Below are 19,436 nucleotides of genomic sequence, written 5' to 3'. Positions count from 1 at the left end.
TGGGACCTGGGATTCCCAGCCGGTCACCCATACTGGGTACTTGCCAGGCCTCAAGCTGGCTGGCGGCCGCGATCTGACGAGAGCAGGCACATTCAGCTTAGAATGCCCGTTGACAGCTCCTCCTCCTTTCCTATGGGCTTTCTGCAGTGCGAACGCACCTCCGAAAAGGAAAGAAACCTACTCACGGCCTTAAAAGTCAACGGGACCTGGGATTCCCAGCCGGTCACCCATACTGGTACTTGCCAGGCCTCAAGCTGGCTGGCGGCCGCGATCTGACGAGAGCAGGCACATTCAGCTTAGAATGCCCGTTGACAGCTCCTCCTCCTTTCCTATGGGCTTTCTGCAGTGCGAACGCACCTCCGAAACGGAAAGAAACCTACTCACGGCCTTAAAAGTCAACAGGGACCTGGGATTCCCAGCCGGTCACCCATACTGGTACTTGCCAGGCCTCAAGCTGGCTGGCGGCCGCGATCTGACGAGAGCAGGCACATTCAGCTTAGAATGCCCGTTGACAGCTCCTCCTCCTTTCCTATGGGCTTTCTGCAGTGCGAACGCACCTCCGAAACGGAAAGAAACCTACTCACGGCCTTAAAAGTCAACAGGACCTGGGATTCCCAGCCGGTCACCCATACTGGTACTTGCCAGGCCTCAAGCTGGCTGGCGGCCGCGATCTGACGAGAGCAGGCACATTCAGCTTAGAATGCCCGTTGACAGCTCCTTCCTCCTTTCCTATGGGCTTTCTGCAGTGCGAACGCACCTCCGAAAAGGAAAGAAACCTACTCACGGCCTTAAAAGTCAACGGACCTGGGATTCCCAGCCGGTCACCCATACTGGTACTTGCCAGGCCTCAAGCTGGCTGGCGGCCGCGATCTGACGAGAGCAGGCACATTCAGCTTAGAATGCCCGTTGACAGCTCCTCCTCCTTTCCTATGGGCTTTCTGCAGTGCGAACGCACCTCCGAAACGGAAAGAAACCTACTCACGGCCTTAAAAGTCAACGGGACCTGGGATTCCCAGCCGGTCACCCATACTGGTACTTGCCAGGCCTCAAGCTGGCTGGCGGCCGCGATCTGATCGAGAGCAGGCACATTCAGCTTAGAATGCCCGTTGACAGCTCCTCCTCCTTTCCTATGGGCTTTCTGCAGTGCGAACGCACCTCCGAAAAGGAAAGAAACCTACTCACGGCCTTAAAAGTCAACGGGACCTGGATTCCCAGCCGGTCACCCATACTGGTACTTGCCAGGCCTCAAGCTGGCTGGCGGCCGCGATCTGACGAGAGCAGGCACATTCAGCTTAGAATGCCCGATTGACAGCTCCTCCTCCTTTCCTATGGGCTTTCTGCAGTGCGAACGCACCTCCGAAAAGGAAAGAAACCTACTCACGGCCTTAAAAGTCAACGGGACCTGGGATTCCCAGCCGGTCACCCATACTTGTACTTGCCAGGCCTCAAGCTGGCTGGCGGCCGCGATCTGACGAGAGCAGGCACATTCAGCTTAGAATGCCCGTTGACAGCTCCTCCTCCTTTCCTATGGGCTTTCTGCAGTGCGAACGCACCTCCGAAAAGGAAAGAAACCTACTCACGGCCTTAAAGTCAACGGGACCTGGGATTCCCAGCCGGTCACCCATACTGGTACTTGCCAGGCCTCAAGCTGGCTGGCGGCCGCGATCTGACGAGAGCAGGCACATTCAGCTTAGAATGCCCGTTGACAGCTCCTCCTCCTTTCCTATGGGCTTTCTGCAGTGCGAACGCACCTCCGAAAAGGAAAAGAAACCTACTCACGGCCTTAAAAGTCAACGGGACCTGGGATTCCCAGCCGGTCACCCATACTGGTACTTGCCAGGCCTCAAGCTGGCTGGCGGCCGCGATCTGACGAGAGCAGGCACATTCAGCTTAGAATGTCCGTTGACAGCTCCTCCTCCTTTCCTATGGGCTTTCTGCAGTGCGAACGCACCTCCGAAAAGGAAAGAAACCTACTCACGGCCTTAAAGTCAACGGGACCTGGGATTCCCAGCCGGTCACCCATACTGGTACTTGCCAGGCCTCAAGCTGGCTGGCGGCCGCGATCTGACGAGAGCAGGCACATTCAGCTTAGAATGCCCGTTGACAGCTCCTCCTCCTTTCCTATGGGCTTTTCTGCAGTGCGAACGCACCTCCGAAAAGAAAAGAAACCTACTCACGGCCTTAAAAGTCAACGGGACCTGGGATACCCAGCCGGTCACCCATACTGGTACTTGCCAGGCCTCAAGCTGGCTGGCGGCCGCGATCTGACGAGAGCAGGCACATTCAGCTTAGAATGTCCGTTGACAGCTCCTCCTCCTTTCCTATGGGCTTTCTGCAGTGCGAACGCACCTCCGAAACGGAAAGAAACCTACTCACGGCCTTAAAAGTCAACGGGACCTGGGATTCCCAGCCGGTCACCCATACTGGTACTTGCCAGGCCTCAAGCTGGCTGGCGGCCGCGATCTGACGAGAGCAGGCACATTCAGCTTAGAATGCCCGTTGACAGCTCCTCCTCCTTTCCTATGGGCTTTCTGCAGTGCGAACGCACCTCCGAAAAGGAAAGAAACCTACTCACGGCCTTAAAAGTCAACGGGACCTGGGATTCCCAGCCGGTCACCCATACTGGTACTTGCCAGGCCTCAAGCTGGCTGGCGGCCGCGATCTGACGAGAGCAGGCACATTCAGCTTAGAATGCCCGTTGACAGCTCCTCCTCCTTTCCTATGGGCTTTCTGCAGTGCGAACGCACCTCCGAAAAGGAAAGAAACCTACTCACGGCCTTAAAAGTCAACGGGACCTGGGATTCCCAGCCGGTCACCCATACTGGTACTTGCCAGGCCTCAAGCTGGCTGGCGGCCGCGATCTGACGAGAGCAGGCACATTCAGCTTAGAATGCCCGTTGACAGCTCCTCCTCCTTTCCTATGGGCTTTCTGCAGTGCGAACGCACCTCCGAAAAGGAAAGAAACCTACTCACGGCCTTAAAAGTCAACGGGACCTGGGATTCCCAGCCGGTCACCCATACTGGTACTTGCCAGGCCTCAAGCTGGCTGGCGGCCGCGATCTGACGAGAGCAGGCACATTCAGCTTAGAATGCCCGTTGACAGCTCCTCCTCCTTTCCTATGGGCTTTCTGCAGTGCGAACGCACCTCCGAAAAGGAAAGAAACCTACTCACGGCCTTAAAAGTCAACGGGACCTGGGATTCCAGCCGGTCACCCATACTGGTACTTGCCAGGCCTCAAGCTGGCTGGCGGCCGCGGTCTGACGAGAGCAGGCACATTCAGCTTAGAATGCCCGTTGACAGCTCCTCCTCCTTTCCTATGGGCTTTCTGCAGTGCGAACGCACCTCCGAAAAGAAAAGAAACCTACTCACGGCCTTAAAAGTCAACGGGACCTGGGATTCCCAGCCGGTCACCCATACTGGTACTTGCCAGGCCTCAAGCTGGCTGGCGGCCGCGATCTGACGAGAGCAGGCACATTCAGCTTAGAATGTCCGTTGACAGCTCCTCCTCCTTTCCTATGGGCTTTCTGCAGTGCGAACGCACCTCCGAAACGGAAAGAAACCTACTCACGGCCTTAAAAGTCAACGGGACCTGGGATTCCCAGCCGGTCACCCATACTGGTACTTGCCAGGCCTCAAGCTGGCTGGCGGCCGCGATCTGACAAGAGCAGGCACATTCAGCTTAGAATGCCCGTTGACAGCTCCTCCTCCTTTCCTATGGGCTTTCTGCAGTGCGAACGCACCTCCGAAAAGAAAAGAAACCTACTCACGGCCTTAAAAGTCAACGGGACCTGGGATTCCCAGCCGGTCACCCATACTGGTACTTGCCAGGCCTCAAGCTGGCTGGCGGCCGCGATCTGACGAGAGCAGGCACATTCAGCTTAGAATGTCCGTTGACAGCTCCTCCTCCTTTCCTATGGGCTTTATGCAGTGCGAACGCACCTCCGAAACGGAAAGAAACCTACTCACGGCCTTAAAAGTCAACGGGACCTGGGATTCCCAGCCGGTAACCCATACTGGTACTTGCCAGGCCTCAAGCTGGCTGGCGGCCGCGATCTGACGAGAGCAGGCACATTCAGCTTAGAATGCCCGTTGACAGCTCCTCCTCCTTTCCTATGGGCTTTCTGCAGTGCGAACGCACCTCCGAAAAGGAAAGAAACCTACTCACGGCCTTAAAAGTCAACGGGACCTGGGATTCCCAGCCGGTCACCCATACTGGTACTTGCCAGGCCTCAAACTGGCTGGCGGCCGCGATCTGACGAGAGCAGGCACATTCAGCTTAGAATGCCCGTTGACAGCTCCTCCTCCTTTCCTATGGGCTTTCTGCAGTGCGAACGCACCTCCGAAAAGGAAAGAAACCTACTCACGGCCTTAAAAGTCAACGGGACCTGGGATTCCCAGCCGGTCACCCATACTGGTACTTGCCAGGCCTCAAGCTGGCTGGCGGCCGCGATCTGACGAGAGCAGGCACATTCAGCTTAGAATGCCCGTTGACAGCTCCTCCTCCTTTCCTATGGGCTTTCTGCAGTGCGAACGCACCTCCGAAACGTAAAGAAACCTACTCACGGCCTTAAAAGTCAACGGGACCTGGGATTCCCAGCCGTCACCCATACTGGTACTTGCCAGGCCTCAAGCTGGCTGGCGGCCGCGATCTGACGAGAGCAGGCACATTCAGCTTAGAATGCCCGTTGACAGCTCCTCCTCCTTTCCTATGGGCTTTCTGCAGTGCGAACGCACCTCCGAAAAGGAAAGAAACCTACTCACGGCCTTAAAAGTCAACGGGACCTGGGATTCCCAGCCGGTCACCCATACTGGTACTTGCCAGGCCTCAAGCTGGCTGGCGGCCGCGATCTGACGAGAGCAGGCACATTCAGCTTAGAATGCCCGTTGACAGCTCCTCCTCCTTTCCTATGGGCTTTCTGCAGTGCGAACGCACCTCCGAAACGGAAAGAAACCTACTCACGGCCTTAAAAGTCAACGGGACCTGGGATTCCCAGCCGGTCACCCATACTGGTACTTGCCAGGCCTCAAGCTGGCTGGCGGCCGCGATCTGACGAGAGCAGGCACATTCAGCTTAGAATGCCCGTTGACAGCTCCTCCTCCTTTCCTATGGGCTTTCTGCAGTGCGAACGCACCTCCGAAACGGAAAGAAACCTACTCACGGCCTTAAAAGTCAACAGGACCTGGGATTCCCAGCCGGTCACCCATACTGGTACTTGCCAGGCCTCAAGCTGGCTGGCGGCCGCGATCTGACGAGAGCAGGCACATTCAGCTTAGAATGCCCGTTGACAGCTCCTTCTCCTTTCCTATGGGCTTTCTGCAGTGCGAACGCACCTCCGAAAAGGAAAGAAACCTACTCACGGCCTTAAAAGTCAACGGGACCTGGGATTCCCAGCCGGTCACCCATACTGGTACTTGCCAGGCCTCAAGCTGGCTGGCGGCCGCGATCTGACAAGAGCAGGCACATTCAGCTTAGAATGCCCGTTGACAGCTCCTCCTCCTTTCCTATGGGCTTTCTGCAGTGCGAACGCACCTCCGAAACGGAAAGAAACCTACTCACGGCCTTAAAAGTCAACGGGACCTGGGATTCCAGCCGGTCACCCATACTGGTACTTGCCAGGCCTCAAGCTGGCTGGCGGCCGCGATCTGATGAGAGCAGGCACATTCAGCTTAGAATGCCCGTTGACAGCTCCTCCACCTTTCCTATGGGCTTTCTGCAGTGCGAACGCACCTCCGAAAAGGAAAGAAACCTACTCACGGCCTTAAAAGTCAACGGGACCTGGGATTCCCAGCCGGTCACCCATACTGGTACTTGCCAGGCCTCAAGCTGGCTGGCGGCCGCGATCTGACGAGAGCAGGCACATTCAGCTTAGAATGCCCATTGACAGCTCCTCCTCCTTTCCTATGGGCTTTCTGCAGTGCGAACGCACCTCCGAAAAGGAAAGAAACCTACTCACGGCCTTAAAAGTCAATGGGACCTGGGATTCCCAGCCGGTCTCCCATACTTGTACTTGCCAGGCCTCAAGCTGGCTGGCGGCCGCGATCTGACGAGAGCAGGCACATTCAGCTTAGAATGCCCGTTGACAGCTCCTCCTCCTTTCCTATGGGCTTTCTGCAGTGCGAACGCACCTCGAAAAGGAAAGAAACCTACTCACGGCCTTAAAGTCAACGGGACCTGGGATTCCCAGCCGGTCACCCATACTGGTACTTGCCAGGCCTCAAGCTGGCTGGCGGCCGCGATCTGACGAGAGCAGGCACATTCAGCTTAGAATGCCCGTTGACAGCTCCTCCTCCTTTCCTATGGGCTTTCTGCAGTGCGAACGCACCTCCGAAAAGAAAAGAAACCTACTCACGGCCTTAAAAGTCAACGGGACCTGGGATTCCCAGCCGGTCACCCATACTGGTACTTGCCAGGCCTCAAGCTGGCTGGCGGCCGCGATCTGACGAGAGCAGGCACATTCAGCTTAGAATGTCCGTTGACAGCTCCTCCTCCTTTCCTATGGGCTTTCTGCAGTGCGAACGCACCTCCGAAAAGGAAAGAAACCTACTCACGGCCTTAAAGTCAACGGGACCTGGGATTCCCAGCCGGTCACCCATACTGGTACTTGCCAGGCCTCAAGCTGGCTGGCGGCCGCGATCTGACGAGAGCAGGCACATTCAGCTTAGAATGCCCGTTGACAGCTCCTCCTCCTTTCCTATGGGCTTTCTGCAGTGCGAACGCACCTCCGAAAAGAAAAGAAACCTACTCACGGCCTTAAAAGTCAACGGGACCTGGGATACCCAGCCGGTCACCCATACTGGTACTTGCCAGGCCTCAAGCTGGCTGGCGGCCGCGATCTGACGAGAGCAGGCACATTCAGCTTAGAATGTCCGTTGACAGCTCCTCCTCCTTTCCTATGGGCTTTCTGCAGTGCGAACGCACCTCCGAAACGGAAAGAAACCTACTCACGGCCTTAAAAGTCAACGGGACCTGGGATTCCCAGCCGGTCACCCATACTGGTACTTGCCAGGCCTCAAGCTGGCTGGCGGCCGCGATCTGACGAGAGCAGGCACATTCAGCTTAGAATGCCCGTTGACAGCTCCTCCTCCTTTCCTATGGGCTTTCTGCAGTGCGAACGCACCTCCGAAAAGGAAAGAAACCTACTCACGGCCTTAAAAGTCAACGGGACCTGGGATTCCCAGCCGGTCACCCATACTGGTACTTGCCAGGCCTCAAGCTGGCTGGCGGCCGCGATCTGACGAGAGCAGGCACATTCAGCTTAGAATGTCCGTTGACAGCTCCTCCTCCTTTCCTATGGGCTTTCTGCAGTGCGAACGCACCTCCGAAAAGGAAAGAAACCTACTCACGGCCTTAAAAGTCAACGGGACCTGGGATTCCCAGCCGGTCACCCATACTGGTACTTGCCAGGCCTCAAGCTGGCTGGCGGCCGCCGATCTGACGAGAGCAGGCACATTCAGCTTAGAATGCCCGTTGACAGCTCCTCCTCCTTTCCTATGGGCTTTCTGCAGTGCGAACGCACCTCCGAAAAGGAAAGAAACCTACTCACGGCCTTAAAAGTCAACGGGACCTGGGATTCCCAGCCGTCACCCATACTGGTACTTGCCAGGCCTCAAGCTGGCTGGCGGCCGCGATCTGACGAGAGCAGGCACATTCAGCTTAGAATGCCCGTTGACAGCTCCTCCTCCTTTCCTATGGGCTTTCTGCAGTGCGAACGCACCTCCGAAAAGGAAAGAAACCTACTCACGGCCTTAAAAGTCAACGGGACCTGGGATTCCCAGCCGGTCACCCATACTGGTACTTGCCAGGCCTCAAGCTGGCTGGCGGCCGCGATCTGACGAGAGCAGGCACATTCAGCTTAGAATGTCCGTTGACAGCTCCTCCTCCTTTCCTATGGGCTTTCTGCAGTGCGAACGCACCTCCGAAACGGAAAGAAACCTACTCACGGCCTTAAAAGTCAACGGGACCTGGGATTCCCAGCCGGTCACCCATACTGGTACTTGCCAGGCCTCAAGCTGGCTGGCGGCCGCGATCTGACGAGAGCAGGCACATTCAGCTTAGAATGTCCGTTGACAGCTCCTCCTCCTTTCCTATGGGCTTTCTGCAGTGCGAACGCACCTCCGAAAAGGAAAGAAACCTACTCACGGCCTTAAAGTCAACGGGACCTGGGATTCCCAGCCGGTCACCCATACTGGTACTTGCCAGGCCTCAAGCTGGCTGGCGGCCGCGATCTGACGAGAGCAGGCACATTCAGCTTAGAATGCCCGTTGACAGCTCCTCCTCCTTTCCTATGGGCTTTCTGCAGTGCGAACGCACCTCCGAAAAGAAAAGAAACCTACTCACGGCCTTAAAAGTCAACGGGACCTGGGATACCCAGCCGGTCACCCATACTGGTACTTGCCAGGCCTCAAGCTGGCTGGCGGCCGCGATCTGACGAGAGCAGGCACATTCAGCTTAGAATGTCCGTTGACAGCTCCTCCTCCTTTCCTATGGGCTTTCTGCAGTGCGAACGCACCTCCGAAACGGAAAGAAACCTACTCACGGCCTTAAAAGTCAACGGGACCTGGGATTCCCAGCCGGTCACCCATACTGGTACTTGCCAGGCCTCAAGCTGGCTGGCGGCCGCGATCTGACGAGAGCAGGCACATTCAGCTTAGAATGCCCGTTGACAGCTCCTCCTCCTTTCCTATGGGCTTTCTGCAGTGCGAACGCACCTCCGAAAAGGAAAGAAACCTACTCACGGCCTTAAAAGTCAACGGGACCTGGGATTCCCAGCCGGTCACCCATACTGGTACTTGCCAGGCCTCAAGCTGGCTGGCGGCCGCGATCTGACGAGAGCAGGCACATTCAGCTTAGAATGCCCGTTGACAGCTCCTCCTCCTTTCCTATGGGCTTTCTGCAGTGCGAACGCACCTCCGAAAAGGAAAGAAACCTACTCACGGCCTTAAAAGTCAACGGGACCTGGGATTCCCAGCCGGTCACCCATACTGGTACTTGCCAGGCCTCAAGCTGGCTGGCGGCCGCGATCTGACGAGAGCAGGCACATTCAGCTTAGAATGCCCGTTGACAGCTCCTCCTCCTTTCCTATGGGCTTTCTGCAGTGCGAACGCACCTCCGAAAAGGAAAGAAACCTACTCACGGCCTTAAAAGTCAACGGGACCTGGATTCCCAGCCGGTCACCCATACTGGTACTTGCCAGGCCTCAAGCTGGCTGGCGGCCGCGATCTGACGAGAGCAGGCACATTCAGCTTAGAATGCCCGTTGACAGCTCCTCCTCCTTTCCTATGGGCTTTCTGCAGTGCGAACGCACCTCCGAAAAGGAAAGAAACCTACTCACGGCCTTAAAAGTCAACGGGACCTGGATTCCCAGCCGGTCACCCATACTGGTACTTGCCAGGCCTCAAGCTGGCTGGCGGCCGCGGTCTGACGAGAGCAGGCACATTCAGCTTAGAATGCCCGTTGACAGCTCCTCCTCCTTTCCTATGGGCTTTCTGCAGTGCGAACGCACCTCCGAAAAGAAAAGAAACCTACTCACGGCCTTAAAAGTCAACGGGACCTGGGATTCCCAGCCGGTCACCCATACTGGTACTTGCCAGGCCTCAAGCTGGCTGGCGGCCGCGATCTGACGAGAGTAGGCACATTCAGCTTAGAATGTCCGTTGACAGCTCCTCCTCCTTTCCTATGGGCTTTCTGCAGTGCGAACGCACCTCCGAAACGGAAAGAAACCTACTCAACGGCCTTAAAAGTCAACGGGACCTGGGATTCCCAGCCGGTCACCCATACTGGTACTTGCCAGGCCTCAAGCTGGCTGGCGGCCGCGATCTGACGAGAGCAGGCACATTCAGCTTAGAATGCCCGTTGACAGCTCCTCCTCCTTTCCTATGGGCTTTCTGCAGTGCGAACGCACCTCCGAAAAGGAAAGAAACCTACTCACGGCCTTAAAAGTCAACGGGACCTGGGATTCCCAGCCGGTCACCCATACTGGTACTTGCCAGGCCTCAAGCTGGCTGGCGGCCGCGATCTGACGAGAGCAGGCACATTCAGCTTAGAATGTCCGTTGACAGCTCCTCCTCCTTTCCTATGGGCTTTCTGCAGTGCGAACGCACCTCCGAAACGGAAAGAAACCTACTCACGGCCTTAAAAGTCAACGGGACCTGGGATTCCCAGCCGGTCACCCATACTGGTACTTGCCAGGCCTCAAGCTGGCTGGCGGCCGCGATCTGACGAGAGCAGGCACATTCAGCTTAGAATGCCCGTTGACAGCTCCTCCTCCTTTCCTATGGGCTTTCTGCAGTGCGAACGCACCTCCGAAAAGGAAAGAAACCTACTCACGGCCTTAAAAGTCAACGGGACCTGGGATTCCCAGCCGGTCACCCATACTGGTACTTGCCAGGCCTCAAGCTGGCTGGCGGCCGCGATCTGACGAGAGCAGGCACATTCAGCTTAGAATGCCCGTTGACAGCTCCTCCTCCTTTCCTATGGGCTTTCTGCAGTGCGAACGCACCTCCGAAACGGAAAGAAACCTACTCACGGCCTTAAAAGTCAACGGGACCTGGGATTCCCAGCCGGTCACCCATACTGGTACTTGCCAGGCCTCAAGCTGGCTGGCGGCCGCGATCTGACGAGAGCAGGCACATTCAGCTTAGAATGCCCGTTGACAGCTCCTCCTCCTTTCCTATGGGCTTTCTGCAGTGCGAACGCACCTCCGAAACGGAAAGAAACCTACTCACGGCCTTAAAAGTCAACAGGACCTGGGATTCCCAGCCGGTCACCCATACTGGTACTTGCCAGGCCTCAAGCTGGCTGGCGGCCGCGATCTGACGAGAGCAGGCACATTCAGCTTAGAATGCCCGTTGACAGCTCCTTCTCCTTTCCTATGGGCTTTCTGCAGTGCGAACGCACCTCCGAAAAGGAAAGAAACCTACTCACGGCCTTAAAAGTCAACGGGACCTGGGATTCCCAGCCGGTCACCCATACTGGTACTTGCCAGGCCTCAAGCTGGCTGGCGGCCGCGATCTGACAAGAGCAGGCACATTCAGCTTAGAATGCCCGTTGACAGCTCCTCCTCCTTTCCTATGGGCTTTCTGCAGTGCGAACGCACCTCCGAAACGGAAAGAAACCTACTCACGGCCTTAAAAGTCAACGGGACCTGGGATTCCCAGCCGGTCACCCATACTGGTACTTGCCAGGCCTCAAGCTGGCTGGCGGCCGCGATCTGATGAGAGCAGGCACATTCAGCTTAGAATGCCCGTTGACAGCTCCTCCACCTTTCCTATGGGCTTTCTGCAGTGCGAACGCACCTCCGAAAAGGAAAGAAACCTACTCACGGCCTTAAAAGTCAACGGGACCTGGGATTCCCAGCCGGTCACCCATACTGGTACTTGCCAGGCCTCAAGCTGGCTGGCGGCCGCGATCTGACGAGAGCAGGCACATTCAGCTTAGAATGCCCATTGACAGCTCCTCCTCCTTTCCTATGGGCTTTCTGCAGTGCGAACGCACCTCCGAAAAGGAAAGAAACCTACTCACGGCCTTAAAAGTCAATGGGACCTGGGATTCCCAGCCGGTCTCCCATACTTGTACTTGCCAGGCCTCAAGCTGGCTGGCGGCCGCGATCTGACGAGAGCAGGCACATTCAGCTTAGAATGCCCGTTGACAGCTCCTCCTCCTTTCCTATGGGCTTTCTGCAGTGCGAACGCACCTCCGAAAAGGAAAGAAACCTACTCACGGCCTTAAAGTCAACGGGACCTGGGATTCCCAGCCGGTCACCCATACTGGTACTTGCCAGGCCTCAAGCTGGCTGGCGGCCGCGATCTGACGAGAGCAGGCACATTCAGCTTAGAATGCCCGTTGACAGCTCCTCCTCCTTTCCTATGGGCTTTCTGCAGTGCGAACGCACCTCCGAAAAGAAAAGAAACCTACTCACGGCCTTAAAAGTCAACGGGACCTGGGATTCCCAGCCGGTCACCCATACTGGTACTTGCCAGGCCTCAAGCTGGCTGGCGGCCGCGATCTGACGAGAGCAGGCACATTCAGCTTAGAATGTCCGTTGACAGCTCCTCCTCCTTTCCTATGGGCTTTCTGCAGTGCGAACGCACCTCCGAAAAGGAAAGAAACCTACTCACGGCCTTAAAGTCAACGGGACCTGGGATTCCCAGCCGGTCACCCATACTGGTACTTGCCAGGCCTCAAGCTGGCTGGCGGCCGCGATCTGACGAGAGCAGGCACATTCAGCTTAGAATGCCCGTTGACAGCTCCTCCTCCTTTCCTATGGGCTTTCTGCAGTGCGAACGCACCTCCGAAAAGAAAAGAAACCTACTCACGGCCTTAAAAGTCAACGGGACCTGGGATACCCAGCCGGTCACCCATACTGGTACTTGCCAGGCCTCAAGCTGGCTGGCGGCCGCGATCTGACGAGAGCAGGCACATTCAGCTTAGAATGTCCGTTGACAGCTCCTCCTCCTTTCCTATGGGCTTTCTGCAGTGCGAACGCACCTCCGAAACGGAAAGAAACCTACTCACGGCCTTAAAAGTCAACGGGACCTGGGATTCCCAGCCGGTCACCCATACTGGTACTTGCCAGGCCTCAAGCTGGCTGGCGGCCGCGATCTGACGAGAGCAGGCACATTCAGCTTAGAATGCCCGTTGACAGCTCCTCCTCCTTTCCTATGGGCTTTCTGCAGTGCGAACGCACCTCCGAAAAGGAAAGAAACCTACTCACGGCCTTAAAAGTCAACGGGACCTGGGATTCCCAGCCGGTCACCCATACTGGTACTTGCCAGGCCTCAAGCTGGCTGGCGGCCGCGATCTGACGAGAGCAGGCACATTCAGCTTAGAATGCCCGTTGACAGCTCCTCCTCCTTTCCTATGGGCTTTCTGCAGTGCGAACGCACCTCCGAAAAGGAAAGAAACCTACTCACGGCCTTAAAAGTCAACGGGACCTGGGATTCCCAGCCGGTCACCCATACTGGTACTTGCCAGGCCTCAAGCTGGCTGGCGGCCGCGATCTGACGAGAGCAGGCACATTCAGCTTAGAATGCCCGTTGACAGCTCCTCCTCCTTTCCTATGGGCTTTCTGCAGTGCGAACGCACCTCCGAAAAGGAAAGAAACCTACTCACGGCCTTAAAAGTCAACGGGACCTGGGATTCCCAGCCGGTCACCCATACTGGTACTTGCCAGGCCTCAAGCTGGCTGGCGGCCGCGATCTGACGAGAGCAGGCACATTCAGCTTAGAATGCCCGTTGACAGCTCCTCCTCCTTTCCTATGGGCTTTCTGCAGTGCGAACGCACCTCCGAAAAGGAAAGAAACCTACTCACGGCCTTAAAAGTCAACGGGACCTGGGATTCCCAGCCGGTCACCCATACTGGTACTTGCCAGGCCTCAAGCTGGCTGGCGGCCGCGGTCTGACGAGAGCAGGCACATTCAGCTTAGAATGCCCGTTGACAGCTCCTCCTCCTTTCCTATGGGCTTTCTGCAGTGCGAACGCACCTCCGAAAAGAAAAGAAACCTACTCACGGCCTTAAAAGTCAACGGGACCTGGGATTCCCAGCCGGTCACCCATACTGGTACTTGCCAGGCCTCAAGCTGGCTGGCGGCCGCGATCTGACGAGAGCAGGCACATTCAGCTTAGAATGTCCGTTGACAGCTCCTCCTCCTTTCCTATGGGCTTTCTGCAGTGCGAACGCACCTCCGAAACGGAAAGAAACCTACTCACGGCCTTAAAAGTCAACGGGACCTGGGATTCCCAGCCGGTCACCCATACTGGTACTTGCCAGGCCTCAAGCTGGCTGGCGGCCGCGATCTGACAAGAGCAGGCACATTCAGCTTAGAATGCCCGTTGACAGCTCCTCCTCCTTTCCTATGGGCTTTCTGCAGTGCGAACGCACCTCCGAAAAGAAAAGAAACCTACTCACGGCCTTAAAAGTCAACGGGACCTGGGATTCCCAGCCGGTCACCCATACTGGTACTTGCCAGGCCTCAAGCTGGCTGGCGGCCGCGATCTGACGAGAGCAGGCACATTCAGCTTAGAATGTCCGTTGACAGCTCCTCCTCCTTTCCTATGGGCTTTATGCAGTGCGAACGCACCTCCGAAACGGAAAGAAACCTACTCACGGCCTTAAAAGTCAACGGGACCTGGGATTCCCAGCCGGTAACCCATACTGGTACTTGCCAGGCCTCAAGCTGGCTGGCGGCCGCGATCTGACGAGAGCAGGCACATTCAGCTTAGAATGCCCGTTGACAGCTCCTCCTCCTTTCCTATGGGCTTTCTGCAGTGCGAACGCACCTCCGAAAAGGAAAGAAACCTACTCACGGCCTGAAAAGTCAACGGGACCTGGGATTCCCAGCCGGTCACCCATACTGGTACTTGCCAGGCCTCAAGCTGGCTGGCGGCCGCGATCTGACGAGAGCAGGCACATTCAGCTTAGAATGCCCGTTGACAGCTCCTCCTCCTTTCCTATGGGCTTTCTGCAGTGCGAACGCACCTCCGAAAAGGAAAGAAACCTACTCACGGCCTTAAAAGTCAACGGGACCTGGGATTCCCAGCCGGTCACCCATACTGGTACTTGCCAGGCCTCAAGCTGGCTGGCGGCCGCGATCTGACGAGAGCAGGCACATTCAGCTTAGAATGCCCGTTGACAGCTCCTCCTCCTTTCCTATGGGCTTTCTGCAGTGCGAACGCACCTCCGAAAAGGAAAAAAACCTACTCACGGCCTTAAAAGTCAACGGGACCTGGGATTCCCAGCCGGTCACCCATACTGGTACTTGCCAGGCCTCAAGCTGGCTGGCGGCCGCGATCTGACGAGAGCAGGCACATTCAGCTTAGAATGCCCGTTGACAGCTCCTCCTCCTTTCCTATGGGCTTTCTGCAGTGCGAACGCACCTCCGAAACGGAAAGAAACCTACTCACGGCCTTAAAAGTCAACGGGACCTGGGATTCCCAGCCGGTCACCCATACTGGTACTTGCCAGGCCTCAAGCTGGCTGGCGGCCGCGATCTGACGAGAGCAGGCACATTCAGCTTAGAATGCCCGTTGACAGCTCCTCCTCCTTTCCTATGGGCTTTCTGCAGTGCGAACGCACCTCCGAAAAGGAAAGAAACCTACTCACGGCCTTAAAAGTCAACGGGACCTGGGATTCCCAGCCGGTCACCCATACTGGTACTTGCCAGGCCTCAAGCTGGCGGGCGGCCGCGATCTGACGAGAGCAGGCACATTCAGCTTAGAATGCCCGTTGACAGCTCCTTCTCCTTTCCTATGGGCTTTCTGCAGTGCGAACGCACCTCCGAAAAGGAAAGAAACCTACTCACGGCCTTAAAAGTCAACGGGACCTGGGATTCCCAGCCGGTCACCCATACTGGTACTTGCCAGGCCTCAAGCTGGCTGGCGGCCGCGATCTGACAAGAGCAGGCACATTCAGCTTAGAATGCCCGTTGACAGCTCCTCCTCCTTTCCTATGGGCTTTCTGCAGTGCGAACGCACCTCCGAAACGGAAAGAAACCTACTCACGGCCTTAAAAGTCAACGGGACCTGGGATTCCCAGCCGGTCACCCATACTGGTACTTGCCAGGCCTCAAGCTGGCTGGCGGCCGCGATCTGACGAGAGCAGGCACATTCAGCTTAGAATGCCCGTTGACAGCTCCTCCACCTTTCCTATGGGCTTTCTGCAGTGCGAACGCACCTCCGAAAAGGAAAGAAACCTACTCACGGCCTTAAAAGTCAACGGGACCTGGGATTCCCAGCCGGTCACCCATACTGGTACTTGCCAGGCCTCAAGCTGGCTGGCGGCCGCGATCTGACGAGAGCAGGCACATTCAGCTTAGAATGCCCATTGACAGCTCCTCCTCCTTTCCTATGGGCTTTCTGCAGTGCGAACGCACCTCCGAAAAGGAAAGAAACCTACTCACGGCCTTAAAAGTCAATGGGACCTGGGATTCCCAGCCGGTCTCCCATACTTGTACTTGCCAGGCCTCAAGCTGGCTGGCGGCCGCGATCTGACGAGAGCAGGCACATTCAGCTTAGAATGCCCGTTGACAGCTCCTCCTCCTTTCCTATTGGCTTTCTGCAGTGCGAACGCACCTCCGAAAAGGAAAGAAACCTACTCACGGCCTTAAAGTCAACGGGACCTGGGATTCCCAGCCGGTCACCCATACTGGTACTTGCCAGGCCTCAAGCTGGCTGGCGGCCGCGATCTGACGAGAGCAGGCACATTCAGCTTAGAATGCCCGTTGACAGCTCCTCCTCCTTTCCTATGGGCTTTCTGCAGTGCGAACGCACCTCCGAAAAGAAAAGAAACCTACTCACGGCCTTAAAAGTCAACGGGACCTGGGATTCCCAGCCGGTCACCCATACTGGTACTTGCCAGGCCTCAAGCTGGCTGGCGGCCGCGATCTGACGAGAGCAGGCACATTCAGCTTAGAATGTCCGTTGACAGCTCCTCCTCCTTTCCTATGGGCTTTATGCAGTGCGAACGCACCTCCGAAACGGAAAGAAACCTACTCACGGCCTTAAAAGTCAACGGGACCTGGGATTCCCAGCCGGTCACCCATACTGGTACTTGCCAGGCCTCAAGCTGGCTGGCGGCCGCGATCTGACGAGAGCAGGCACATTCAGCTTAGAATGCCCGTTGACAGCTCCTCCTCCTTTCCTATGGGCTTTCTGCAGTGCGAACGCACCTCCGAAAAGGAAAGAAACCTACTCACGGCCTTAAAAGTCAACGGGACCTGGGATTCCCAGCCGGTCACCCATACTGGTACTTGCCAGGCCTCAAGCTGGCTGGCGGCCGCGATCTGACGAGAGCAGGCACATTCAGCTTAGAATGCCCGTTGACAGCGCCTCCTCCTTTCCTATGGGCTTTCTGCAGTGCGAACGCACCTCCGAAAAGGAAAGAAACCTACTCACGGCCTGAAAAGTAAACGGGACCTGGGATTCCCAGCCGGTCAACCATACTGGTACTTGCCAGGCCTCAAGCTGGCTGGCGGCCGCGATCTGACGAGAGCAGGCACATTCAGCTTAGAATGCCCGTTGACAGCTCCTCCTCCTTTCCTATGGGCTTTCTGCAGTGCGAACGCACCTCCGAAAAGGAAAGAAACCTACTCACGGCCTTAAAAGTCAACGGGACCTGGGATTCCCAGCCGGTCACCCATACTGGTACTTGCCAGGCCTCAAGCTGGCTGGCGGCCGCGATCTGACGAGAGCAGGCACATTCAGCTTAGAATGCCCGTTGACAGCTCCTCCTCCTTTCCTATGGGCTTTCTGCAGTGCGAACGCACCTCCGAAAAGGAAAGAAGCCTACTCACGGCCTTAAAAGTCAACGGGACCTGGGATTCCCAGCCGGTCACCCATACTGGTACTTGCCAGGCCTCAAGCTGGCTGGCAGCCGCGATCTGACGAGAGCAGGCACATTCAGCTTAGAATGCCCGTTGACAGCTCCTCCTCCTTTCCTATGGGCTTTCTGCAGTGCGAACTCACCTCCGAAACGGAAAGAAACCTACTCACGGCCTTAAAAGTCAACGGGACCTGGGATTCCCAGCCGGTCACCCATACTGGTACTTGCCAGGCCTCAAGCTGGCTGGCGGCCGCGATCTGACGAGAGCAGGCACATTCAGCTTAGAATGCCCGTTGACAGCTCCTCCTCCTTTCCTATAGGCTTTCTGCATGCGAACGCACCTCCGAAACGGAAAGAAACCTACTCACGGCCTTAAAAGTCAACGGGACCTGGGATTCCCAGCCGGTCACCCATACTGGTACTTGCCAGGCCTCAAGCTGGCTGGCGGCCGCGATCTGACGAGAGCAGGCACATTCAGCTTAGAATGCCCGTTGACAGCTCCTCCTCCTTTCCTATGGGCTTACTGCATGCGAACGCACCTCCGAAAAGGAAAGAAACCTACTCACGGCCTTAAAAGTCAACGGGACCTGGGATTCGCAGCCGGTCACCCATACTGGTACTTGCCAGGCCTCAAGCTGGCTGGCGGCCGCGATCTGACGAGAGCAGGCACATTCAGCTTAGAATGCCCGTTGACAGCTCCTCCTCCTTTCCTATGGGCTTTCTGCAGTGCGAACGCACCTCCGAAACGGAAAGAAACCTACTCACGGCCTTAAAAGTCAACGGGACCTGGGATTCCCAGCCGGTCACCCATACTGGTACTTGCCAGGCCTCAAGCTGGCTGGCGGCCGCGATCTGACGAGAGCAGGCACATTCAGCTTAGAATGCCCGTTGACAGCTCCTCCTCCTTTCCTATGGGCTTTCTGCAGTGCGAACGCACCTCCGAAAAGGAAAGAAACCTACTCACGGCCTTAAAAGTCAACGGGACCTGGGATTCCCAGCCGGTCACCCATACTGGTACTTGCCAGGCCTCAAGCTGGCTGGCGGCCGCGATCTGACGAGAGCAGGCACATTCAGCTTAGAATGCCCGTTGACAGCTCCTCCTCCTTTCCTATGGGCTTTCTGCAGTGCGAACGCACCTCCGAAAAGGAAAGAAACCTACTCACGGCCTTAAAATTCAACGGGACCTGGGATTCCCAGCCGGTCACCCATACTGGTACTTGCCAGGCCTCAAGCTGGCTGGCGGCCGCGATCTGACGAGAGCAGGCACATTCAGCTTAGAATGCCCGTTGACAGCTCCTCCTCCTTTCCTATGGGCTTTCTGCAGTGCGAACGCACCTCCGAAAAGGAAAGAAACCTACTCACGGCCTTAAAAGTCAACGGGACCTGGGATTCCCAGCCGGTCACCCATACTGGTACTTGCCAGGCCTCAAGCTGGCTGGCGGCCGCGATCTGACGAGAGCAGGCACATTCAGCTTAGAATGCCCGTTGACAGCTCCTCCTCCTTTCCTATGGGCTTTCTGCAGTGCGAACGCACCTTCGAAAAGGAAAGAAACCTACTCACGGCCTTAAAAGTCAACGGGACCTGGGATTCCCAGCCGGTCACCCATACTGGTACTTGCCAGGCCTCAAGCTGGCTGGCGGCCGCGATCTGACGAGAGCAGGCACATTCAGCTTAGAATGCCCGTTGACAGCTCTTCCTCCTTTCCTATGGGCTTTCTGCAGTGCGAACGCACCTCCGAAAAGGAAAGAAACCTACTCACGGCCTTAAAAGTCAACGGGACCTGGGATTCCCAGCCGGTCACCCATACTGGTACTTGCCAGGCCTCAAGCTGGGTGGTGGCTGCGATCTGACGAAAGCAGGCACATTCAGCTTAGAATGTCCGTTGACAGCTCCTCCTCCTTTCCTATGGGCTTTCTGCAGTGCGAACGCACCTCCGAAACGGAAAGAAACCTACTCACGGCCTTAAAAGTCAACGGGACCTGGGATTCCCAGCCGGTCACCCATACTGGTACTTGCCAGGCCTCAAGCTGGCTGGCGGCCGCGATCTGACGAGAGCAGGCACATTCAGCTTAGAATGCCCGTTGACAGCTCCTCCTCCTTTCCTATGGGCTTTCTG

The 19,436-nt window shown here is 56.6% G+C and overlaps 87 pseudogenes; all 87 read right to left on the bottom strand.

Moving 5' to 3' along the window:
* Positions 1-194: 194 nt before the first annotated feature.
* LOC136599120 (5S ribosomal RNA) lies at positions 195-313 on the bottom strand (annotated as a pseudogene).
* An 80-nt stretch (positions 314-393) lies between these two features.
* LOC136599153 (5S ribosomal RNA) lies at positions 394-513 on the bottom strand (annotated as a pseudogene).
* An 80-nt stretch (positions 514-593) lies between these two features.
* On the bottom strand, positions 594-712 carry LOC136599132 (5S ribosomal RNA; annotated as a pseudogene).
* Positions 713-991: 279 nt separating this feature from the next.
* On the bottom strand, positions 992-1,111 carry LOC136599235 (5S ribosomal RNA; annotated as a pseudogene).
* A 279-nt stretch (positions 1,112-1,390) lies between these two features.
* On the bottom strand, positions 1,391-1,509 carry LOC136599191 (5S ribosomal RNA; annotated as a pseudogene).
* Positions 1,510-1,588: 79 nt separating this feature from the next.
* Positions 1,589-1,707, bottom strand: LOC136599117 (5S ribosomal RNA; annotated as a pseudogene).
* An 81-nt stretch (positions 1,708-1,788) lies between these two features.
* On the bottom strand, positions 1,789-1,907 carry LOC136599186 (5S ribosomal RNA; annotated as a pseudogene).
* Positions 1,908-1,986: 79 nt separating this feature from the next.
* On the bottom strand, positions 1,987-2,105 carry LOC136599116 (5S ribosomal RNA; annotated as a pseudogene).
* An 81-nt stretch (positions 2,106-2,186) lies between these two features.
* Positions 2,187-2,305, bottom strand: LOC136599268 (5S ribosomal RNA; annotated as a pseudogene).
* Positions 2,306-2,385: 80 nt separating this feature from the next.
* Positions 2,386-2,504, bottom strand: LOC136599115 (5S ribosomal RNA; annotated as a pseudogene).
* An 80-nt stretch (positions 2,505-2,584) lies between these two features.
* On the bottom strand, positions 2,585-2,703 carry LOC136599114 (5S ribosomal RNA; annotated as a pseudogene).
* Positions 2,704-2,783: 80 nt separating this feature from the next.
* Positions 2,784-2,902, bottom strand: LOC136599113 (5S ribosomal RNA; annotated as a pseudogene).
* An 80-nt stretch (positions 2,903-2,982) lies between these two features.
* On the bottom strand, positions 2,983-3,101 carry LOC136599112 (5S ribosomal RNA; annotated as a pseudogene).
* Positions 3,102-3,379: 278 nt separating this feature from the next.
* Positions 3,380-3,498, bottom strand: LOC136599184 (5S ribosomal RNA; annotated as a pseudogene).
* Positions 3,499-3,578: 80 nt separating this feature from the next.
* On the bottom strand, positions 3,579-3,697 carry LOC136599225 (5S ribosomal RNA; annotated as a pseudogene).
* Positions 3,698-3,777: 80 nt separating this feature from the next.
* On the bottom strand, positions 3,778-3,896 carry LOC136599183 (5S ribosomal RNA; annotated as a pseudogene).
* An 80-nt stretch (positions 3,897-3,976) lies between these two features.
* LOC136599160 (5S ribosomal RNA) lies at positions 3,977-4,095 on the bottom strand (annotated as a pseudogene).
* Positions 4,096-4,175: 80 nt separating this feature from the next.
* LOC136599157 (5S ribosomal RNA) lies at positions 4,176-4,294 on the bottom strand (annotated as a pseudogene).
* An 80-nt stretch (positions 4,295-4,374) lies between these two features.
* LOC136599111 (5S ribosomal RNA) lies at positions 4,375-4,493 on the bottom strand (annotated as a pseudogene).
* Positions 4,494-4,771: 278 nt separating this feature from the next.
* On the bottom strand, positions 4,772-4,890 carry LOC136599110 (5S ribosomal RNA; annotated as a pseudogene).
* An 80-nt stretch (positions 4,891-4,970) lies between these two features.
* LOC136599109 (5S ribosomal RNA) lies at positions 4,971-5,089 on the bottom strand (annotated as a pseudogene).
* An 80-nt stretch (positions 5,090-5,169) lies between these two features.
* Positions 5,170-5,288, bottom strand: LOC136599130 (5S ribosomal RNA; annotated as a pseudogene).
* Positions 5,289-5,368: 80 nt separating this feature from the next.
* LOC136599224 (5S ribosomal RNA) lies at positions 5,369-5,487 on the bottom strand (annotated as a pseudogene).
* Positions 5,488-5,567: 80 nt separating this feature from the next.
* Positions 5,568-5,685, bottom strand: LOC136599252 (5S ribosomal RNA; annotated as a pseudogene).
* An 80-nt stretch (positions 5,686-5,765) lies between these two features.
* LOC136599152 (5S ribosomal RNA) lies at positions 5,766-5,884 on the bottom strand (annotated as a pseudogene).
* Positions 5,885-6,161: 277 nt separating this feature from the next.
* LOC136599108 (5S ribosomal RNA) lies at positions 6,162-6,280 on the bottom strand (annotated as a pseudogene).
* An 80-nt stretch (positions 6,281-6,360) lies between these two features.
* Positions 6,361-6,479, bottom strand: LOC136599182 (5S ribosomal RNA; annotated as a pseudogene).
* Positions 6,480-6,558: 79 nt separating this feature from the next.
* On the bottom strand, positions 6,559-6,677 carry LOC136599105 (5S ribosomal RNA; annotated as a pseudogene).
* Positions 6,678-6,757: 80 nt separating this feature from the next.
* On the bottom strand, positions 6,758-6,876 carry LOC136599267 (5S ribosomal RNA; annotated as a pseudogene).
* Positions 6,877-6,956: 80 nt separating this feature from the next.
* LOC136599104 (5S ribosomal RNA) lies at positions 6,957-7,075 on the bottom strand (annotated as a pseudogene).
* Positions 7,076-7,155: 80 nt separating this feature from the next.
* LOC136599180 (5S ribosomal RNA) lies at positions 7,156-7,274 on the bottom strand (annotated as a pseudogene).
* A 478-nt stretch (positions 7,275-7,752) lies between these two features.
* Positions 7,753-7,871, bottom strand: LOC136599179 (5S ribosomal RNA; annotated as a pseudogene).
* An 80-nt stretch (positions 7,872-7,951) lies between these two features.
* On the bottom strand, positions 7,952-8,070 carry LOC136599178 (5S ribosomal RNA; annotated as a pseudogene).
* A 79-nt stretch (positions 8,071-8,149) lies between these two features.
* Positions 8,150-8,268, bottom strand: LOC136599103 (5S ribosomal RNA; annotated as a pseudogene).
* Positions 8,269-8,348: 80 nt separating this feature from the next.
* Positions 8,349-8,467, bottom strand: LOC136599265 (5S ribosomal RNA; annotated as a pseudogene).
* An 80-nt stretch (positions 8,468-8,547) lies between these two features.
* LOC136599102 (5S ribosomal RNA) lies at positions 8,548-8,666 on the bottom strand (annotated as a pseudogene).
* An 80-nt stretch (positions 8,667-8,746) lies between these two features.
* Positions 8,747-8,865, bottom strand: LOC136599101 (5S ribosomal RNA; annotated as a pseudogene).
* Positions 8,866-8,945: 80 nt separating this feature from the next.
* Positions 8,946-9,064, bottom strand: LOC136599100 (5S ribosomal RNA; annotated as a pseudogene).
* Positions 9,065-9,144: 80 nt separating this feature from the next.
* LOC136599123 (5S ribosomal RNA) lies at positions 9,145-9,262 on the bottom strand (annotated as a pseudogene).
* An 80-nt stretch (positions 9,263-9,342) lies between these two features.
* LOC136599154 (5S ribosomal RNA) lies at positions 9,343-9,460 on the bottom strand (annotated as a pseudogene).
* Positions 9,461-9,740: 280 nt separating this feature from the next.
* LOC136599099 (5S ribosomal RNA) lies at positions 9,741-9,859 on the bottom strand (annotated as a pseudogene).
* An 80-nt stretch (positions 9,860-9,939) lies between these two features.
* LOC136599177 (5S ribosomal RNA) lies at positions 9,940-10,058 on the bottom strand (annotated as a pseudogene).
* Positions 10,059-10,138: 80 nt separating this feature from the next.
* LOC136599098 (5S ribosomal RNA) lies at positions 10,139-10,257 on the bottom strand (annotated as a pseudogene).
* An 80-nt stretch (positions 10,258-10,337) lies between these two features.
* On the bottom strand, positions 10,338-10,456 carry LOC136599097 (5S ribosomal RNA; annotated as a pseudogene).
* An 80-nt stretch (positions 10,457-10,536) lies between these two features.
* Positions 10,537-10,655, bottom strand: LOC136599095 (5S ribosomal RNA; annotated as a pseudogene).
* Positions 10,656-10,735: 80 nt separating this feature from the next.
* On the bottom strand, positions 10,736-10,854 carry LOC136599128 (5S ribosomal RNA; annotated as a pseudogene).
* Positions 10,855-10,934: 80 nt separating this feature from the next.
* Positions 10,935-11,053, bottom strand: LOC136599223 (5S ribosomal RNA; annotated as a pseudogene).
* An 80-nt stretch (positions 11,054-11,133) lies between these two features.
* On the bottom strand, positions 11,134-11,252 carry LOC136598923 (5S ribosomal RNA; annotated as a pseudogene).
* An 80-nt stretch (positions 11,253-11,332) lies between these two features.
* Positions 11,333-11,451, bottom strand: LOC136599150 (5S ribosomal RNA; annotated as a pseudogene).
* A 278-nt stretch (positions 11,452-11,729) lies between these two features.
* LOC136599093 (5S ribosomal RNA) lies at positions 11,730-11,848 on the bottom strand (annotated as a pseudogene).
* An 80-nt stretch (positions 11,849-11,928) lies between these two features.
* On the bottom strand, positions 11,929-12,047 carry LOC136599176 (5S ribosomal RNA; annotated as a pseudogene).
* A 79-nt stretch (positions 12,048-12,126) lies between these two features.
* On the bottom strand, positions 12,127-12,245 carry LOC136599092 (5S ribosomal RNA; annotated as a pseudogene).
* Positions 12,246-12,325: 80 nt separating this feature from the next.
* On the bottom strand, positions 12,326-12,444 carry LOC136599264 (5S ribosomal RNA; annotated as a pseudogene).
* Positions 12,445-12,524: 80 nt separating this feature from the next.
* LOC136599091 (5S ribosomal RNA) lies at positions 12,525-12,643 on the bottom strand (annotated as a pseudogene).
* Positions 12,644-12,723: 80 nt separating this feature from the next.
* LOC136599090 (5S ribosomal RNA) lies at positions 12,724-12,842 on the bottom strand (annotated as a pseudogene).
* An 80-nt stretch (positions 12,843-12,922) lies between these two features.
* LOC136599089 (5S ribosomal RNA) lies at positions 12,923-13,041 on the bottom strand (annotated as a pseudogene).
* An 80-nt stretch (positions 13,042-13,121) lies between these two features.
* On the bottom strand, positions 13,122-13,240 carry LOC136599088 (5S ribosomal RNA; annotated as a pseudogene).
* An 80-nt stretch (positions 13,241-13,320) lies between these two features.
* Positions 13,321-13,439, bottom strand: LOC136599144 (5S ribosomal RNA; annotated as a pseudogene).
* Positions 13,440-13,519: 80 nt separating this feature from the next.
* Positions 13,520-13,638, bottom strand: LOC136599175 (5S ribosomal RNA; annotated as a pseudogene).
* An 80-nt stretch (positions 13,639-13,718) lies between these two features.
* LOC136599222 (5S ribosomal RNA) lies at positions 13,719-13,837 on the bottom strand (annotated as a pseudogene).
* An 80-nt stretch (positions 13,838-13,917) lies between these two features.
* LOC136599173 (5S ribosomal RNA) lies at positions 13,918-14,036 on the bottom strand (annotated as a pseudogene).
* An 80-nt stretch (positions 14,037-14,116) lies between these two features.
* LOC136599159 (5S ribosomal RNA) lies at positions 14,117-14,235 on the bottom strand (annotated as a pseudogene).
* Positions 14,236-14,315: 80 nt separating this feature from the next.
* On the bottom strand, positions 14,316-14,434 carry LOC136599087 (5S ribosomal RNA; annotated as a pseudogene).
* An 80-nt stretch (positions 14,435-14,514) lies between these two features.
* LOC136599086 (5S ribosomal RNA) lies at positions 14,515-14,633 on the bottom strand (annotated as a pseudogene).
* An 80-nt stretch (positions 14,634-14,713) lies between these two features.
* On the bottom strand, positions 14,714-14,832 carry LOC136599084 (5S ribosomal RNA; annotated as a pseudogene).
* An 80-nt stretch (positions 14,833-14,912) lies between these two features.
* LOC136599083 (5S ribosomal RNA) lies at positions 14,913-15,031 on the bottom strand (annotated as a pseudogene).
* An 80-nt stretch (positions 15,032-15,111) lies between these two features.
* Positions 15,112-15,230, bottom strand: LOC136599236 (5S ribosomal RNA; annotated as a pseudogene).
* Positions 15,231-15,310: 80 nt separating this feature from the next.
* Positions 15,311-15,429, bottom strand: LOC136599221 (5S ribosomal RNA; annotated as a pseudogene).
* An 80-nt stretch (positions 15,430-15,509) lies between these two features.
* LOC136599081 (5S ribosomal RNA) lies at positions 15,510-15,628 on the bottom strand (annotated as a pseudogene).
* An 80-nt stretch (positions 15,629-15,708) lies between these two features.
* On the bottom strand, positions 15,709-15,827 carry LOC136599149 (5S ribosomal RNA; annotated as a pseudogene).
* Positions 15,828-16,105: 278 nt separating this feature from the next.
* On the bottom strand, positions 16,106-16,224 carry LOC136599080 (5S ribosomal RNA; annotated as a pseudogene).
* An 80-nt stretch (positions 16,225-16,304) lies between these two features.
* On the bottom strand, positions 16,305-16,423 carry LOC136599172 (5S ribosomal RNA; annotated as a pseudogene).
* Positions 16,424-16,503: 80 nt separating this feature from the next.
* LOC136599079 (5S ribosomal RNA) lies at positions 16,504-16,622 on the bottom strand (annotated as a pseudogene).
* An 80-nt stretch (positions 16,623-16,702) lies between these two features.
* On the bottom strand, positions 16,703-16,821 carry LOC136599078 (5S ribosomal RNA; annotated as a pseudogene).
* An 80-nt stretch (positions 16,822-16,901) lies between these two features.
* Positions 16,902-17,020, bottom strand: LOC136599250 (5S ribosomal RNA; annotated as a pseudogene).
* Positions 17,021-17,100: 80 nt separating this feature from the next.
* Positions 17,101-17,219, bottom strand: LOC136599077 (5S ribosomal RNA; annotated as a pseudogene).
* Positions 17,220-17,299: 80 nt separating this feature from the next.
* LOC136599122 (5S ribosomal RNA) lies at positions 17,300-17,418 on the bottom strand (annotated as a pseudogene).
* An 80-nt stretch (positions 17,419-17,498) lies between these two features.
* Positions 17,499-17,617, bottom strand: LOC136599076 (5S ribosomal RNA; annotated as a pseudogene).
* Positions 17,618-17,696: 79 nt separating this feature from the next.
* On the bottom strand, positions 17,697-17,815 carry LOC136599075 (5S ribosomal RNA; annotated as a pseudogene).
* Positions 17,816-17,894: 79 nt separating this feature from the next.
* On the bottom strand, positions 17,895-18,013 carry LOC136599209 (5S ribosomal RNA; annotated as a pseudogene).
* Positions 18,014-18,093: 80 nt separating this feature from the next.
* LOC136599073 (5S ribosomal RNA) lies at positions 18,094-18,212 on the bottom strand (annotated as a pseudogene).
* Positions 18,213-18,292: 80 nt separating this feature from the next.
* On the bottom strand, positions 18,293-18,411 carry LOC136599072 (5S ribosomal RNA; annotated as a pseudogene).
* An 80-nt stretch (positions 18,412-18,491) lies between these two features.
* LOC136599204 (5S ribosomal RNA) lies at positions 18,492-18,610 on the bottom strand (annotated as a pseudogene).
* An 80-nt stretch (positions 18,611-18,690) lies between these two features.
* LOC136599071 (5S ribosomal RNA) lies at positions 18,691-18,809 on the bottom strand (annotated as a pseudogene).
* An 80-nt stretch (positions 18,810-18,889) lies between these two features.
* On the bottom strand, positions 18,890-19,008 carry LOC136599069 (5S ribosomal RNA; annotated as a pseudogene).
* An 80-nt stretch (positions 19,009-19,088) lies between these two features.
* LOC136599203 (5S ribosomal RNA) lies at positions 19,089-19,207 on the bottom strand (annotated as a pseudogene).
* Positions 19,208-19,287: 80 nt separating this feature from the next.
* On the bottom strand, positions 19,288-19,406 carry LOC136599068 (5S ribosomal RNA; annotated as a pseudogene).
* Between the last annotated feature and the right edge of the window lie 30 nt (positions 19,407-19,436).

This window comes from Eleutherodactylus coqui, unplaced genomic scaffold, assembly GCF_035609145.1.
Source record: "Eleutherodactylus coqui strain aEleCoq1 unplaced genomic scaffold, aEleCoq1.hap1 HAP1_SCAFFOLD_471, whole genome shotgun sequence".
NCBI lineage: Eukaryota > Metazoa > Chordata > Amphibia > Anura > Eleutherodactylidae > Eleutherodactylus > Eleutherodactylus coqui.
Note: the sequence above shows the minus strand (reverse complement) of the source record. Positions and strands in the feature narration are given on the sequence as shown.